The 17,569-nt window shown below is 44.4% G+C and overlaps 1 long non-coding RNA gene across 1 annotated transcript; it reads right to left on the minus strand.

The window, feature by feature from the left end:
- Positions 1 to 258: 258 nt before the first annotated feature.
- LOC125715273 (uncharacterized) lies at positions 259 to 17,313 on the minus strand. Its single transcript, XR_007383990.1, has 4 exons — positions 17,186 to 17,313; positions 4,377 to 4,432; positions 936 to 1,403; positions 259 to 742 (listed from the first exon to the last, which is right to left on the minus strand). It is a non-coding gene; the product is annotated as an uncharacterized LOC125715273 (long non-coding RNA).
- Positions 17,314 to 17,569: the final 256 nt, after the last annotated feature.

Consider the following 17,569-nt stretch of genomic DNA (forward strand, 5'->3'; position numbering starts at 1 on the left):
CATCAGAGTGCCCCCCCCGCCCCTCACTGGGAACTGGCGCGTGGGACCGTCCATCTGGCTCGTGTGGACATGAGGTTTCGGTCATACAACTTCCCTCATTAATAACAAAAAGACTGAAGCAAGATGTCCCTGTTTATGTTTACAGTTTACTTTTGTATTCTTACTGCAAAATGCATATTATTGGCAGGGCTGGACAATATATGAAAGAAGTGTGAAGTAAATATTTTATTATTTACAGGATTTACAGTACAGGGGGTCTTCCTCAAAGCAGGATTTCTTCATCAGCCAGACAACATCAGCAAATAGGAATGACGCTTACTTCTCTTACTATTGGACAGTTTTCATGTTTGGCTTAAGTTATCCGGCTTACTTTGTCGAATACCCCCCTGATGATGTTGCTAATCTTGGGATTCCTGGTTTAAAAGCAATGAAAAGGACAGATCTGCTGATGCATGCAGCACTGGGCGTACTGGCATGTAAATGTTTTTCTGCATTTTCCAGAGATTTTTGATGGTAACGCTGATGGTAACACTGGGAATGCTCTGGGTATCGCTCTGGGTCATCTGGCCCCGACGCCTCCCTCTCACCTTCTCACCATAGACCTGCACGCCGGACCTATTTTTATTTTATTTAGTTTAAGACCTTGGCGTCGAGAGCATCGACACTAATTTGCACTAATGGGGATTCAGTCATGAACAGATGGCATTTTAATAGTTTTAATGGTTTTCAAATTCCTCATTTACTGTAAGAAAAAGAAAAACAATTAAATAATCAGGGCAAAACATGCTTTCTCAACATAATTATTTATCAATCAATGGGTTGAATATCAATATAATTATAGAGACTAAGAACAAATAATGATTAGGAGTGTAATAGCGGGGCGCTGCCCTGCGAGGCAGCCGGAAGTCATGTGGGAAGCCCACGGTCATAATCACCTTCATTAAGTGGTGGCAGATCCTGCTGTGCGGATCCCACTGAAGATCCTGTCATTATGAGTGCTCAGTGTGGACTGGCGTTAGCTCTAAGCCCCAGATAATCACACGCGGCCTCCTTAGCAGTGGAATCAGCAAATGGGGCAACAGGTTCGTCCCATCTGTGCTCACGTTTTGCCAAAGCTCGGGGCTGATTACAAGCCAACGTTCTCCCGCCACCGTGGCTTTAAGGCACGAGGGCATCTCGCTATCCGCTCTGTCGCTTCTCAGCCCGCACCTGAAGGCGGATCCTCGCTGGGGATTAAGCACAGATCATCACCCCCAGTGTCCTTCAGGGCAAGTTGGAGGGAGAGCAAATGAGACGTCAGGCTTAAATTGCACTTCCAGCTTCCTTCGGATTCTCCCTCTCCCTGCACGGAGGCGCGTTCGCTGCCTGCCACCGACGTCTCCACTCCGCCCCAAGGAAAGCCTCTTTAAATGTTTAATACAGAAAATGAGGGGGAAAAAATTAACCGTAGTGCTTGTCAAAGGCATTATCCAGAGCAATCGGAGCTAACTCTTTATATAAATAATTCAGCAAAACTTCATACAGAATGAACAATGGCCCTTCGCTTCACATACTAAACAGCACATAATATCTCCACCGATCCGTACAGGTACAGTAGTTTCAGAACTTTAATAAAGCCGTAACATGCTCACTAATTACGACTTCATGACTTTGGATATTTTATTTATCGCTGTTGAGATCACATGGTCAAACGGTGCATTGCCTCAGCATTATGAAAGAAATGTAATGTCACAGGGGAAAGCGATAATGATTAAAACCACAGAATAACCCATTACATCAATGTGAAGATTTTGGAACCAGATTTTTGAAGTAATTGGATAATATAATTACCATCAACATCCCAATGACATCAGACCTTAGAGTAAATCAAGGAGAAACATAAAACTGATGATAATCCTAAAGTTTCAGCTGTGTATACAGATGACAGAGTATTTATCTATTACGCTAGATGACAGTCAGGATTTAGCCATTACTGCTGTTCGACATTTAATGACGTGACACTCCGTGCGCAGTGCTGTCTACAGGAATTACACTTCAGCTGAGCAGGTCTTCAGTTAGTCATTGAACCCTGTGAGGGGATTACTTCACCAGGTCATGAGAAAGACCGGAGAGATCTACTTTAGCTCAGCAAAATCAAAACAATGCATTAAAAATTGATTTTTTTTTTGTAGGGATACAAGTAATGCTATCAGACTCAAAAGTGCTTCTGACTGACAGCATCTCCTTGGATTTGCAATCATTTTACATAGGAAAGAAAATTGGGCCTAATGTGGAAGAGCTGCTTCAGTATGAAACAGATGCTTCACCTGCTTCATGCACACTGACTGCTGTATAAGAACAGTGTATGTGCACTAAGCATCTCGGTCTCCCAGGACATGGTGCACTGTTTACATCATGGGGACTCGGGAATTTATGGTAAATCGATAGCTGGACTGAGCTTAAAAAAGTAAATTAAAAAATGCATTTCATTCCTGTGTAAATAAGGACATGAGATGTATCTTAAGATTGTTAGATAAACTCTGGCCCTGGTAAAGCTTTTAGGCATGTAACTTATAATAAGGCTTAGGGCAGCTAACCCACATGCTGTATATATAATTTCAGTGCTGAAGATAAAAAGTGGATGTTTCCATACCACGGTAATGTACTTCCTGGGATCCTGTCAGTCTGTTTGGCGAGAGAGTGGCCACATTTGTAACCCACAGTCTGTCCCACTGTTAGGATATTTCCATGGGAGGGAGGTAGGCTGGCCGTCAAAACTGTTAGAGCGAATGGGCTTGTGTGTGTTTATGCTGGATGTCAGAGGACAAACGGTCTGAAAACTCCGTCTGTAAAATTTTTCACGATTTTTATTCAGGACTGAGGATAAAAACATTAAAAAATAAAATAATTTTAATGTCATAACTTCCCTCACATCATTATATGGAAAATATCTGCTAAATTCACACATTTGCATCCGGATTGTAATTCATGAATGTTGTGTATTTTAGTGAATTTTACTTTTTATTTATTTAGCAGATGCTTTTATGCAAACAAACAAGATCAGAGAGTCCCTGCACCAATTGGGGGTTAGGGTCCTGAACTCACCCCGCTGACCCTGGGATTTAAGCCGGTGACCTTCTGACCACAAGCGGAGCGCCCCAACTTACGGAGCCCCCCCCCCCCCGGCCCATCTTAGCCATATTCCTTCCTCCTGTATCTGCTATTTTATTTTGCCTGCAGCATCTTATAAGACTACAGGGACGCAACTTGAAGGTATTACAATGTCAAAGACTCGCTCACTTGCTGCCGTCACAAGACCCCCGAGTGGCTGAGTCAGCTCAGTGTTGTGACCCCCCCCCCGCTCTCATCCCGCAGCCCGCTGAGGAGTGACATCGCTGAGCTCGTAACGTCAGTAAACAAACACGACGTGTCTCCCTTCTGTCAGCCTCTCCTTACTGACTCTCCCCAGGCTTCAGTCCGCTGGAGCCCAGACCCACTGAACTTTAAACAGGAAGGACAGAAGATTCTGACAACTCATTTTAACTTTCGGCGTGGAAAAAAAAAGAAATAAAATGTGATGCTTTTCAGTTGTGGCTGGGGGTGTCTGGACGGGCGGGGTGCAGGTCCATCACATCGCAATAAATGTAGTCTCCCAGTCGCAGGAGCGCGTCAGGATGGAAACCTGCATGAGATGCACCAGCGCAGCACCAAGACCTGACTTGAGCCTAGGACACAAGAGTGGTGTAAAAATGATGCTTCCTGCCAATCTGCCAGACACTTCCCTGTGGAGACCATGGCCGCATTTTCAGAATAACTGACTGCTTCTCCTCTGTATCAATGGGAAAACCCATAAAACTCGTGAGAATCAGATCGGTGTTGCTCCCCTACGACACAGACATTGGTGAAGCTACCTGTATAAATATTTAGGTGTCACTAAAATTGTAGGGCACTCCTGCTCAAACCTGTAATATTAAGCGGGGGTCACTGAAGTCGGACTGGAAGAGGCAGCAGGAAAATGCCAGTGACGAGTTTCAGAAGCAACGTTTTAGTCTAACCTCTGATTTCCCCCCCCACTATTTAACACTGTACATCACGCATGGTGGGGGGGGGGGGGTATTAATGCTTATCAACTCAAATCGTTTAGCTCCAGAGCCAAATGCTGGGTTGTATGCCTAGGAGGGGGGTCACGGAGGGGTCGCTGGGTCGTATCCCTAGGAGGGGGGTCACGGAGGGGTCATGTTCCTCCAGGATGAGCTCTAAATAATTGAAGTGGGTTGCCTGGACTAGCAAACTAGGCAAGTGGTTCTCTGAGGCTCTGGCCCACGGGCACACTTCCAAATCCACCTGGAAATTCAGGCTTCTAAGAGAGTGAAATTATTACTTCAAAATTACTTTACCTGACACCTCTACTTCACCTTCGGGTCCTCGGCGTTAAACATGTAAAGGAAGGAAACTGGAAAATGAAAGGGGAAGAGACAGTTGTAATAACAAGAACGGATGTGGAGACATGACAGCAGCAAGAGATACACTAAGCTAATAGCAACTTCTCTTTGAAAGTACAATGTTGAAGGAGCGATGATTAATCTTTTAAGCCTTTTGAAGCTCATTGCATCAGGCAAAGTATGAGATTCGGGGGGCAAAAACAACCAGCTAAAAATTAAAGGGCGTTTAGATTGTGGAATCAGAGCGAGCTGCGTGCACGCTTAGGCTCCGCATTTAAACCCAGCTAAATTGTTCTGTAATAGAAAGCAACTTCATAGAATCTGACTGAAGTTTAAATCAAAGATAGATTCTTTAAAGAGACATGCATGCAGAGAACAAGCTGCACGATGAGTGATCACTGGTGGCACGAGAAAAATGAAAGATTTAGGAGGACAGGCATTGATTTTCTGTAATTAACACGGTCAACGATGAAGGCAGGGCAGACCAAAGGAATACATCATATCTACCCAAAATGCTGCCTCTGTTTTTCTAGGTCTGACTAAGGTGATTAATTTAAAACAACTCGGGTGGCTTCTCTGTATTTCATTGCTTTCAGCACCAGTTCCCTTGCGAAAACGGCCCCTCCTGTGAATTTAATGTAACAAGAGGTTTATTTAGCAAATTGTCCCAGTCATGATGTGAACTGTATTCTGTGGCTGTATAATCACATAATCTTCATGTAGTTATGCATTTAATGTCATGTAATTATGCATTTCGTGTAGCTATGTGGCATTAGGGAGCAACACTTGTGGAACCTGAGGAATTTATAAAAGGCAGTCCCTCCAAACATTAAATTATCTTTCATTTTAAAGAATTTTTCCAAAGCACACGCTTATTAGTTAGTTTCTCTGCAAACTTTCTTTATCAGATCTATTGATTCTTAAGAATCCTGCGATCAATCACACAGTACGTTTACATGACATTAGAAAATCAAATTATTGTGTTAGCCTGACTATAACTGGACTTGTTAAGTACTTGTAAACATGTTAGTCCGACTGAAATCGTAGAAAATCAGATTTCTTTAAGACACCCAGATAATGAGATTGGGAGTTGATTTAATCCTGCATGAATATGTTCAATCTGACTCAAACTGGCCTAGCCCCCCCCGTGGCTTTAACCTGGAAGTAACAGAAGGAGTCCAGACACAGAAGAAGCACGGAGCATAGCAGAGGTGGTGTTGTTGCTGCATCCTGTCTGCCTTTGGATAACACCATAGCCACAAGGAATAGCGTGCATCTACAACGTATATCGTATACGAAATGTACAGCGAGGTAAAGCTGTCCAATTCATCTCTCAATTACAGGGCGCTTTCTACAGCACCAGGTACCATACTTCTGGTACTTCAAGAAGGTCTCATTTCTCCACACATCCATTATTCTCAATTTTATTATAATTTTTTATGCCCGTGGCGTAATAGGTGAACCGGAAAAAGTCCAATACTAAGAAGTCGAAAGGAGCCATATCGCCACCTCTTGCGGCAGAGTAGGACAAACTCCGGTCATTAAATCGATTCCCCTCCCATGCATGTATACTGGAACAAGGACGGTAGGCCAATTAAATCCCGTAGTCACGCTATAACCGTAGCTTGACTTAGCTGTGCATGTAAACGTACTGACAGTTTATGAAAACATCAATCAGAAGGTAGACTTCCTATGGACAACACAGCTGCTACAAGTAAAACTGAAGTTCCTTTCTCTTCTGAAAAGAGAAGGTACTACAGTGGACTTTGTTTTTAGGGGGGCTGATTTCTCTCTCCCCCATGTATGAGATCTCCAGGTTGGGTGGCTAGGTGGATTAGCATTTAGGCTAGATTTGTGTGCCATTAACGCAGAATTTCATTCACCAATGTTGATAGCGGCGAGACATTTCCTTACGACATGTCATTCAGCTTGCCGTATATGGTGTCTGTTTAGACGGCAGCTTACAAAGCAGCAGCCATGTTCCAGAATCGCCGGCACCTCGCCGGCATTCCCCAAACACGCCGCCTGCCAAACCAAAGTGACGAGAAGCGTGTCGCTTTACTCATACCGAAAGGAAATTAAAAACGACACAGAGACCGTGGCGATGATTTATGAATAAAAGGCCACATTTCATGATATGTAATATGGACGGCAATAAAAGTGGAATGGCAAAAACGCTTAAATAAGCAGGGACTGACGCCATCTATCAGCACAAAAGGGGGTGATGTGAGGCCTTAAAAACAGCTGTCTGCTTTGGCAGTTTATTTCACTTTTGAATGATCACACAACCACATGTCACACAGCCACATGTCACACAGGTACATGTCACACAGGTACGTCACACAGGTACATGTCACACAGCCACATGTCACACAGAAACATGTCACACAGCCACATGTCACACAGCCACATGTCACACGGGTACATGTCACACAGGTACATGTCACACAGCCACATGTCCACAGCCACATGTCACTCATGCCTCTGATTGTTTTGCAGTTTTTTGAAAGTGCTATGTGAAAAAATATCGATCATATTATCTGATAGCTACGTTTAAGAAAAAGGTACTAAAAATATGTACTAAAATGTACTTTAATTCTTCAGTGTAGTATTACTATAGCACATCAAGTACAATGTAATACAACAAATTTTATCGTGTTATTATCATTGTATTTTCATTCATGCACCGTGGACTGCCAAGAACACTATAAATAACTATTAAAAGTTTATTGTCCTTTTGACATTTGAAGGACAGTGTGGGGATTTGAGGAACATTACAGTCCCGCGTGGAATGTAACACCTTCAGCTAGCCTGTTCACCGATAATGATTTCTGGCCTCCCTAATCCACTGAATGCGTGTTAGCAGTCGAGTCGACATGGGTGCTGACAGCGGTGCCTGAAATCACCCGCGGCCTCATTTTAGTGCCATGCTCCACATCGAGAGTCCCGCAGTCCGAAGCATCAAAGCCTGAGGCTACGTTGGACAACAGGGCCTGAGCAATGGCCAAAGGCGCCAGACATCTCGACATGGTCAAGATATCCATTAGCAGTGCATATATGCAGTTCAAACCAGATCTAAGGGACCAATCAAAGGATTAAAATAATTGGACGTACAGCTCAACAGTACGCCGCATGACAGAAGGCAGGGCGTGCTGAGTCTAATTAGGAGACACTGGGCGAGAGTCGCCATTCATCTCCAGACAGCGGTGCCAACGCCAACAGGCACACGCGGTGTGTAAACGTGAGACCACATGATCCTTGTTAATTGTCATTAATTTGATGCCTGTCTGGAATGATCTCCAGCGTGAGACATGCCATTCGGTGAAACTCAGGGACGATTCGCTTTTGCTGTAAAAGTTCTGCTAAAGTAATTAAAATCGACTCGTGGGATTCAGCTTTGAGTCCTAACGAAGATTAAATGCGGGCAAATCCCAGTGACTCAGGCTTGCCCCCCAGTTCATTCAGTCCCAAGACACAACAAACAGACGCCCCTGTGCGGAGTGTTACCGCTGTTGCTATTTTACAGTAGCCTTAAAAAATAAAGAGCTTTAAACATGATTATTGCAAAGCAGCCAGAGAGGTTTTCAGATGGGGGGGAAGGAACCATTTTTATTCCCAGTAACTGAGAGAAACGCTCCGTGTTCCCCTTTGATGATTTCATGCCTAAGACCATGCATGAGTCAATGCTGATGACTTAATTTACAAGTAAGTCGGGCGTCTGGGTCATGTGCTCATTGGAGTCCGTGTGAACAGAATCTGTGCATGTAGTTTCCTGTTGTTCAACATTGCCATTCTGGATTTTTCGTCATAGAAATATGGGCACAGTTTGGACTCTTTGGAAAGAGTCAGAGCAGTATTTGACTTGCAGTCTCATATATATGTGTATGTAAATCTATGTATGTGTGTGTGTGTGTGGATTAGGTTTATATTACATTGTGGGGACCCAATGTCCCCCAGAAGGTGGTAAAAACCTGTTACTTCGACATTATGAGGACCAATTTTTTTGGTCAATAAAAAGATCTGTGAATGCAATCAAATAACTAAAAATGCCAAAAATCTCATATTTAGTTTGTTTAGTTATGGTTAGGGCTGGGTAGGGGTTAAGATCGTCATTTTGGGATTAGAGTTTTCCCCATAGAAATGAATGGTGAGTCCCCGCAACTCACCACCTGTTTGTGTGTGTGTGTGTAAATAGATTCACAGTAAACACCTTTTTTGGTGTTATGAACTCGATTTGGATTTTCAGAAGTTCTAATCACATGTCTAAAAATGCGCAAAGGTACAGAGACGACGTTCTTTCAGAACTCAGTGCTGCGTCAGCGTCTGTCTAACAGAGATCCTTAAAATGAGCACCTGATAGCCGATGGAGAACCTTCCCCAGTTCTGGGTAGTGATAGAGGAGATTTCCCAGACAAGAATTTCCAGGGACATGCGCCATTGATTATCCTGACGATCCCGACTGTGTGTTTTCTGGAATCTGCTGTGGCTGTGCCTTTATCAAATTTAAAAAAAAACACGGAACAGCATAGCCGTCCCCAGGAGACGGGAAGCGGAAATCCAAGGATGAAAACACAGGCTGGTCTGCATCAGCACAACAAAAACAAGATGGACTGTGAGCTTCCAGCGGGATCAAAATGGCATCATGCCTTACAAAAACTGCAGCTACTTAAATCCACCGCAGATCACACATATACACAAATCAGTATATAAACTTTTATACTTCAAGCGCTTGAGGACATGGTATTGGATGTGATGGAGCTGTTTCCATTGATTGAATCAACTTGCCTGTGTACATGTTGTTGATTTTAACTGGAGTTTACAAATGAAAAGGAGAACAGAGCTGTTAGTGAATGAAACCATAGAATGGAGGGGGACTTATCCCCGCCACTGAGTATCTGGAAGTACTCGACATCAGCTCCAGGGCGAATTGTTTTGATGACTGTGATGCCAGACCTGCTCGACATTTAAAGGGGGCAGCAATGGTCTCTGATTTGTGGGCTAAATGTATGGAGATCCCTCAATCCTGCCCCTCACGTTAGGGTGGATGAATGTCTTATTGCTTTCAGAGAAGACTCTCTCCCTTCGGGCTGTATGTGGCGAACGAGCCTGCATGGCGTCAACGTTTCGCCATCGTATGATGTGATGCACAGCTATGCGTCGGATGTTTGAGGCTTCACTGGAAAACTATCCCGGAGCAGAAGAGCCAGCAGCTGTGAGTGGCGTTGGACATGAGCTATGGGATGCGTGACACAATGCGACAAATGCCACTTGACATCCAACCAAGCTTGGAGCTTAGCTACGAAAAGAGGAAAGATAACAGCGAGTACAAATAAGCTGCTTAATCAGCTTCTGAAAATGCAAGGTAATTCTGGGATTTACTCTGAAATTACGACTATCCCAAGAAGAACAAAAGATTATTCATATTATGAGCACAATGCATACATACTGTATGCATCTCAGACAAGCTGCCACAACTCACGCTAGACTACGAATGTGCCACAAGGGGAGCCTACAGCCTCGATAAGGTGACAGTAATGTACGGCTCTCGCGCCTGACTGCCCATTTACTCCTGTAATTTTCCACAACATTGTTGAGCTGTATGCATACAGCGCTTAAATCCTTCAGTCTGACACGAATGATGGAAAATAGCATCGACTTCACATATTTAGTGATGAACTTGAACAAAGCTCTCAATATCCGGTGGTTAAACCTGATACCTCGAGCAGAGGATCGTCGGAGTACACAATGGATGTTAAGTGATACCTTTGATCTCATTCCTTATCGAACATTATCATCATTCAGTGGTATTGTCATGGTTATTATCACGATTCCCATAACATAAAGGGCAGGGGTTCCCAATAGCGGAATACACAGGTTAAATGAGCCCTACATGACAGACCGACCGTCTGCTCATTTTCAAGGCACGACAGCAAATGACATACATGTTGACATAATTCAACACAATGGTGCACCAGGATGTCATTTACAGCAGACAAATGTAGCATCCAATGAAATCTTTTTACAAGCTTTTCCCGCACATATTCTTTTTATATCATTGATGGTATTTTCTGTCAGCAGCACCGTAGTTTAATATAAAGCCTTTGGAATAACCAAAGGAAACACTGTGTCCTGTTTCATGATGCTCCACTATACCCGAGAACAAGGGAATATTCATAGAATGTCACAGGGATAATATATGTTGCAAACCCAAGAATTAAGAAGTGTCTCTTCGGTCAAAGGACATCTATCAAGTGCAGACAGTCTAGGGAGAGTCTGGCAAATTAATGTTCTCCATTTAACCATCAGATGTCAGTATCTAGCCAGAGGGAGCCAGCAGTCCTGAGTAAGTTATGTATGGAAGAGGGAGGGTGGGGGGGCTTCCTGGCAACAGTGGAGGTAACTGTGAGGGAAAAATAGGCAAAGCATTGTAGAAAAACCTAGCACTCTATCACGGATCTTTCAGTTGTGCTGGGCCTCCATCAGAACGGTTTTGTGCATAAACAAGTAAGGTTCCGGTGCATAAACAAGTAAGGTTCCGGTGCATAAACAAGTAAGGTTCCGGTGCATAAACAAGTAAGGTTCCGGTGCATAAACAAGTAAGGTTCTGGTGCTGGCATTTCCTTGAACAGTTACTCTGCTGTCTCCCTGTGATTTAGATCTAATGTTGAAAATGTTCTGTTATTAACAGCTCAGGGGATTTCTGTTGAGACAATTGGAGATCTTGTTAGAGGAATTCCAGCAGAACATGGACAAATACCAAAAGGATGATGCAACCGATGGTGCCACTGATGGACGATGATATCTTACACACATGTCGAGAGTCTTCAGCACATCATAAAATGCCTTTATACTCTGGGACAGTACGGTTTGCATTATATTCTAAAGACACCATGCAGGAACATAATTCCTTATCTCCAGTGACCTCCAAGTCCATACATTAATCACCATCTGCAAAGAATGAAATTAGCTACTGAACAATCACTGCACACATCTTAAAATGATGAAGCAGCTTGTGTATGACGTGGTCACCGAGTCTAATGGTTTTGCTAAACTAAGAACAGTTTCTCTGTACAGGGGAAAAGCACAGACTAAAAACAGCCCGCAATTCCATTACAAGGTGCGTGCTGATTTAATGCTGTTACGGGAAAAAAGTTCCATTGAAACATCGCAAATTGTGATTCAGGTTGTGTGTGCCAAAGAACCATGAGACAAATTGCCCATTTGCGATGTTCTGCAAAGGTTTTGTGAGGATCAAGTCATACATTCCATTTTGAAGAATCGCCGAACACAGTTAATTAATAAGTCATTGCCACATAATAATTCAATGAAAACCTTATGTCATATCCGTAAACAAATGGGTTGAAAATGACTGTATGAGTCATAATGAAAACCTAGTCTTCTTTCAGCTCTTTTTGCTTAGCCTCCAGTGGCTCCAGAATAATGCAGAATGTGAATTTCTCGTAAGATATGCTAAAAATGAAAACAAACAGAAATAAAAGTTCCTATTGAGAAAGTAAGTAACGTCCTTTGGAGCCATATTAAGTGATTCATTCAAAAGGGATTGTGGGATGGCTACGTGCCCGTCCAGCTCAGTGGCGTAAAAGTGATTATTTAACACAGGAGACCCATCTGTCAGGTTGACTCATTTGCCGTCTCCTTCGCCGCTTCCCTGTGTTGACCCTCTCTGCTGGAGTTTGTCTCCGACGCAGTTTGGTTCTCCACCCGGCCTCAGTCGGAGATGATGGATGCTCAGAGGAGTCACCCCGTGGCCACTGAACCGCGGAATACAGAAACCTGGATAAAGTTCTCTGCCGAGCAGTATATTGATTTCATGTTCTCTGCACTTGGATTTTTTTATTTTTTTTTAACTAAACAATTTTAGCTAGTACAGTGGAACACTTTCCATTGTTACTAAGGAGACAAGAGACAGACCTTGACGATCCGGAGTCACAGCCAGTGATCGCCTCCCACGCACAACTGTTACCCCACAAAAACCCAGCATGGCTGCTCTGCCGTGGGACAGGGAGGCGAATACCGAGTGACCCCGTGCTTTTGTCTGTAGATGTTTCTCCAGGCTAAAAATCCTCGGAAGCTTCGCTCCTTACAAAAATAAAACTAAAAAATTGTGCTAAAAAAGGATAATATGAATAAAGGATCATCTGCAGGGGGGGGTCTGGGCTATTGATTCTGTGCCCATGACAAGATGGCGTCTTTTAATTAGTATTTTGACTCGGTGTATTTGACGCAAAATATTAGTAATATACAGTATTTCTGCTCAAAATTTTAAGAATCTTAAAAATTGTATTATTTTATAAAAAACTGAAAAAAAATTTATAATCTAGCGCTGCTTCAGTAACTGAAATTCGTTCAGTATAATCCTGACTCTTATTCTTCCATTTGAATTGGGTGGTATATGATTTGGCTCGCATTTGGGTATCAGTCAGGTTCAAGGAAAATACAAGACGCAGCTGCTTCAGTTTGATTAACTGTTACTGAGAAGGAAGGAAGATTAAATTTTATAGCGAAATTTACCTTTGTCATCAAAGGTCTAGAAATAAATAGTGGATTAAGTGTCATAGTAAATCCCATAATGCATGAGCCAACGCCTGTGTATGTTTAAGAAGCAAAGGTCTGTGTGATTTGCCCTGATGTTGTAGTGCAAACATATAACATAGCATGTAACTGGCTTGTTAGGCACCCTGCACGGTGTCTTCTCCTCCACGGCCCTCGGCGCCCCCTCCCCCTCCTCCATGGCCCTCGGCGCCCCCTCCTCCACGGCCCTCGGCGCCCCCTCCTCCCACACCGCCCCATCACCCGTCTCCTCCAAGTCGGCCAGCCAGAGGACCTGGCAGCACTCATGTAGAATCAACGTCGCTCTGCATGGGAAGTCAGTCCAAATGCGAGGGCTGTTTGTAGGTTATGGAACTTGCAGCATTGCCGCTGGAGGCAGCTGAAACATTTTAGCTCGCCCCGTGATCGCGGCGCTATTCAGCTAGCTAAATTAGCTGGGATCGCGCGGCAAGCTAGCACTGGACACACAAAACGAAGGAGACCAATAACTGTGAAGGGCACTTTCAAAACATTCAAAGTTACATTTACAAAAACGCACGACGTTTACAAAGTGGGTCCCCCCCATCAAAGCTCGCACAGAAACCCTGGAAACACGGTAAACAAGCTGTCATCCGACTGCAGTGAGTGTTAGCTTTGCTAAGGCCTGCCATTTGTGCCTCTTTTTGCCTGTAGCTAAAAATGGTGCAGTTCTCTTGGCTTCGGGTAGAGGTTTGATATTTCGGGCACCAACTGAACACTTTGGAAGGATTTTAGACTTTTGATTTACATCTATTGATTTTAAAGATACAGGCCATTAGTCACACCAAAGGCTGACCTTTTTTTGCAAACGGCTGCAATCGGCCTCTCATTTACTCGGCTGGTCTGACCACATATCTGGGTAATTTCAAGAGTCTGAGCTTTAAAGGAAGCGGTCAGCGTGAGAGTCCATGAGTGATAGCAGCCTGAGTGTATACTCTGCGCTGTATTAGAGACTCCTGCTTCTGCGCTTGTTGGGCATCCATCATCGACGGCATCGTCAGACATGTCTGAGCAGAACTTCGAATAATTACATCATTTCTCTTAAGAGCTGAGCAGTGCCTGCTTGTTAATTTAAGCCCTTGTAGCTCACAGTGCAATAGGAGATGTGGAAAATATATACATTCCTGTCAATCCAAGTGACTTGGTCTCTTCACTCCAAAGTGAGCTTGGTTCATTATATTGGAAAATAGAGGATAGTGAGCAGTACAGTAACGGAACCACATGTTCACTGATCCCACTGAACTCCAATGTCATCATGTGTTTTTTTTAAGTGATTGATTTATCTCCAATTTCGCTTTAATAAGTTAATTCTGCTTCTCCTGGTCCATCAAATCCCCCTCATGAACGTCCTCCAGGAATGGTAGGACCTAAGAGGAGATTCCTTCATTCCTAAAATGACGGTACAAACTGAAAGATTCAAGACGCTAAAATATGACCAGATATGGCCTTTCTTTTATTCTGTTAGAAATCAGTCTTACGATTTATCCAGGCGATGAGAAACTTGAATGGCTTTAACTGTACACTTAATGAGCCCTGGTAATCAATGGGGCCACCGTCATTCTGTGTGAGGAATGCATGCAGGCATATTTTAAATAAAAATGTTGCTGTTCACCATATTTGGACATTTTTGCTGGAGTTCTTAGCTAGAAATTTATGAACTTTTTTTAAATACATGTTTCAGCAGCTTATCCAGTACAGGACACAGGGATCCTGGGGCCTTTGACAGGCGGCATGGAGAACAAGGCAGGGGGACAACGAGCAATTTAGAGATGCCAATTTGCCTAACTGGCCTTTGGTCTCCAGGAGGACATCTGTGTGGCTAGCAGTAATCCACACGGCACAGGGAGAACATGCAGGCTCTACACGGCACAGGGAGACCATGCAGGCTCCACACGGCACAGGGAGAACATGCAAGCTCTACACGGCACAGGGAGACCATGCAGGCTCTACACGGCACAGGGAGACCATGCAGGCTCTACACGGCACAGGGAGACCATGCAGGCTCTACACGGCACAGGGAGACCATGCAGGCTCTACACGGCACAGGGAGACCATGCAGGCTCCACACGGCACAGGGAGAACATGCAAGCTCCACATGGCACAGGGAGACCATGCAGGCTCTACACGGCACAGGGAGAACATGCAGGCTCCACACGGCACAGGGAGACCATGCAAGCTCCACACGGCACAGGGAGACCATGCAAGCTCCACACGGCACAGGGAGACCATGCAGGCTCTACACGGCACAGGGAGAACATGCAAGCTCCACATGGCACAGGGAGACCATGCAGGCTCTACACGGCACAGGGAGAACATGCAAGCTATACACGGCACAGGGAGAACATGCAAGCTATACACGGCACAGGGAGAACATGCAGGCTCTACACGACACAGGGAGATCATGCAGGCTCTACACAGCACAGGGAGACCATGCAGGCTCCACACGGCACAGGGAGAACATGCAAGCTCCACACGGCACAGGGAGAACATGCAAGCTCCACACGGCACAGGGAGAACATGCAAGCTCCACACGGCACATGGAGAACATGCAAGCTCTACACGGCACATGGAGAACATGCAAGCTCCACACGGCACATGGAGAACATGCAAGCTATACACGGCACAGGGAGAACATGCAAGCTCTACACGGCACACGGAGACCATGCAAGCTTGCAGAGGGAGTGAGAACGAGAGTCAAGCCCCCATTCCTGTAGGTGTGAAGCTGCAGTGCTGGTGAGGCTCCCCGAGAGTCACCGTGCTAATAAGTGTGAGAGCATAATTATGCGGTGCGTTCTGGTCATTTATGGTAATTTATGGGACCGTCACAACCCAAATGAAATGACTGGCAGCTCTGCCACTGTCACTGGATATGGAAAAAGCCACCGTCAGAGGAGACAAAATAAAAAAGAAATACACACACACACACATTCACCTATTTTCTAACAGTAATTAATAACTATTCCCAGGTAGCAGAGGAACCCTTCCCTCACGCCATGGGTCTCTGAGATCATTCCACTGCTCTTTTGCCGCACATCAGTAACATTAATGGGGTCGTGCACTCCCTCGCATTTAAGTGAAGTGAAAACTAAAAATGAATTAAAATTACTGTCGGGTTTACGAAGTTTCGTTATTTTGGGCTGCTCACTTGTTATGTGACTGATTTATTCATTTTATGTCAGCGAATTGCAACAAAGCTTCATCCATGGCAGTTTGAATACATTTATTAATATTATTGCAAGATCAGGAAGATTTGTTTTAGTGTATAGACATTAAATCTGTTTCTGAGCCAACATCACTAATTTTAACTGCCCAACATGACATGGGATAATCTATATTGTACAATCATTTAAATCTAATGCCCTTCTTTTGCACCATGGATTCTCCCTCAAGGAGCATTTCTGTCACATTTTATAAAGCAAAGCAGAAAGCATGAGTAATTCAGCCCCATTTTAACGTGCTATGGATGCTTATCGTCCTCTAGCCAAATAGAACAATTCATACAAATGAATGTGCGCTCACAAGTCAAAGAGCACAAGCTTGTTTAACACAGAATTACATTTTGCTCGTGCTCTCTTGGCATAACAATGTAGAATAATGATACCATGATATAGTGCAAGTTTCATAAATTCTTAAGGGCTTGAAATATACAGCATGTATTTGCGAAAAATGCAGCATAATATAATTCTAACTTGCCTGATACTCAGTTAAATATGATAATGAAATAATACGGCACTCAGGGTACAGAAGGAACCGGGCTGCATAAAGTACAGTAAACAGAATGTGAGAAGATGACTTTTTTTGTTATTGCCTGACTCATCTTTCAGTATGATTTATTATGCCTGGCAACAGTAAGATAGCTTATCCTGAATAGTTACTGGGATGCTATTAACATTCAGAAGCGATGTTCCCTTTTCCCTTTAGCCTGCGTTGCTGTTTAATGCTGTTTAAATGCTGAATGGAGCCGCTGTTGTTTATTGCCTCTCATGTTACACTGTCCTTTCGTAGTCGTGCTTGTTTACCTTTGCTCTTCTGCTTAAAGGGTTCCCAGACCCCCCCTAGCTTCAAGGTTTCACTCTCCCCCGGTCGCTTTCTTCCCTCTCCTGAGTCTTTTCGGGTGCTAGCGCCGTACTTTTTGGTACAAAGCCCCTTTCATCCGAGCTCTGCCCGCTACCCACCTGTTTGCCGTCACCAAGGCTCCAGCCGGGGGGCAGCAGAAGTGCCCAGCAGGCTCTGCCGGCGAGGCTTTGATCGCCCGTGTGACCCGGGGAGAAACCGCGCTCACGCCGTGGCTGGGGGGAGGGGGCTACGTCGCGGGGCGTTCCACATTTCCGCTACGGCAGCCCAGTGTGCCCGGCTGCACGCTCACAGAAACGCTGCTCGTGATGACGGACGGCGACCCAGGGTCAGCTGGGAAAATGTTCCCTTTGCAGGAACGTACTCAGGTCATTCCAGCCGGGTTTCATCGCAACGGCCTCCAAACAGCAAAGTAAACAGCAAACTGACAACAGAGACCTATTGTTTTTGGCTAAGATATGACCACAACCCAGGGTGGCACTATA

Source organism: Brienomyrus brachyistius, chromosome 19, assembly GCF_023856365.1.
Source record: "Brienomyrus brachyistius isolate T26 chromosome 19, BBRACH_0.4, whole genome shotgun sequence".
In the NCBI taxonomy this organism is placed as follows: Eukaryota; Metazoa; Chordata; class Actinopteri; order Osteoglossiformes; family Mormyridae; genus Brienomyrus; species Brienomyrus brachyistius.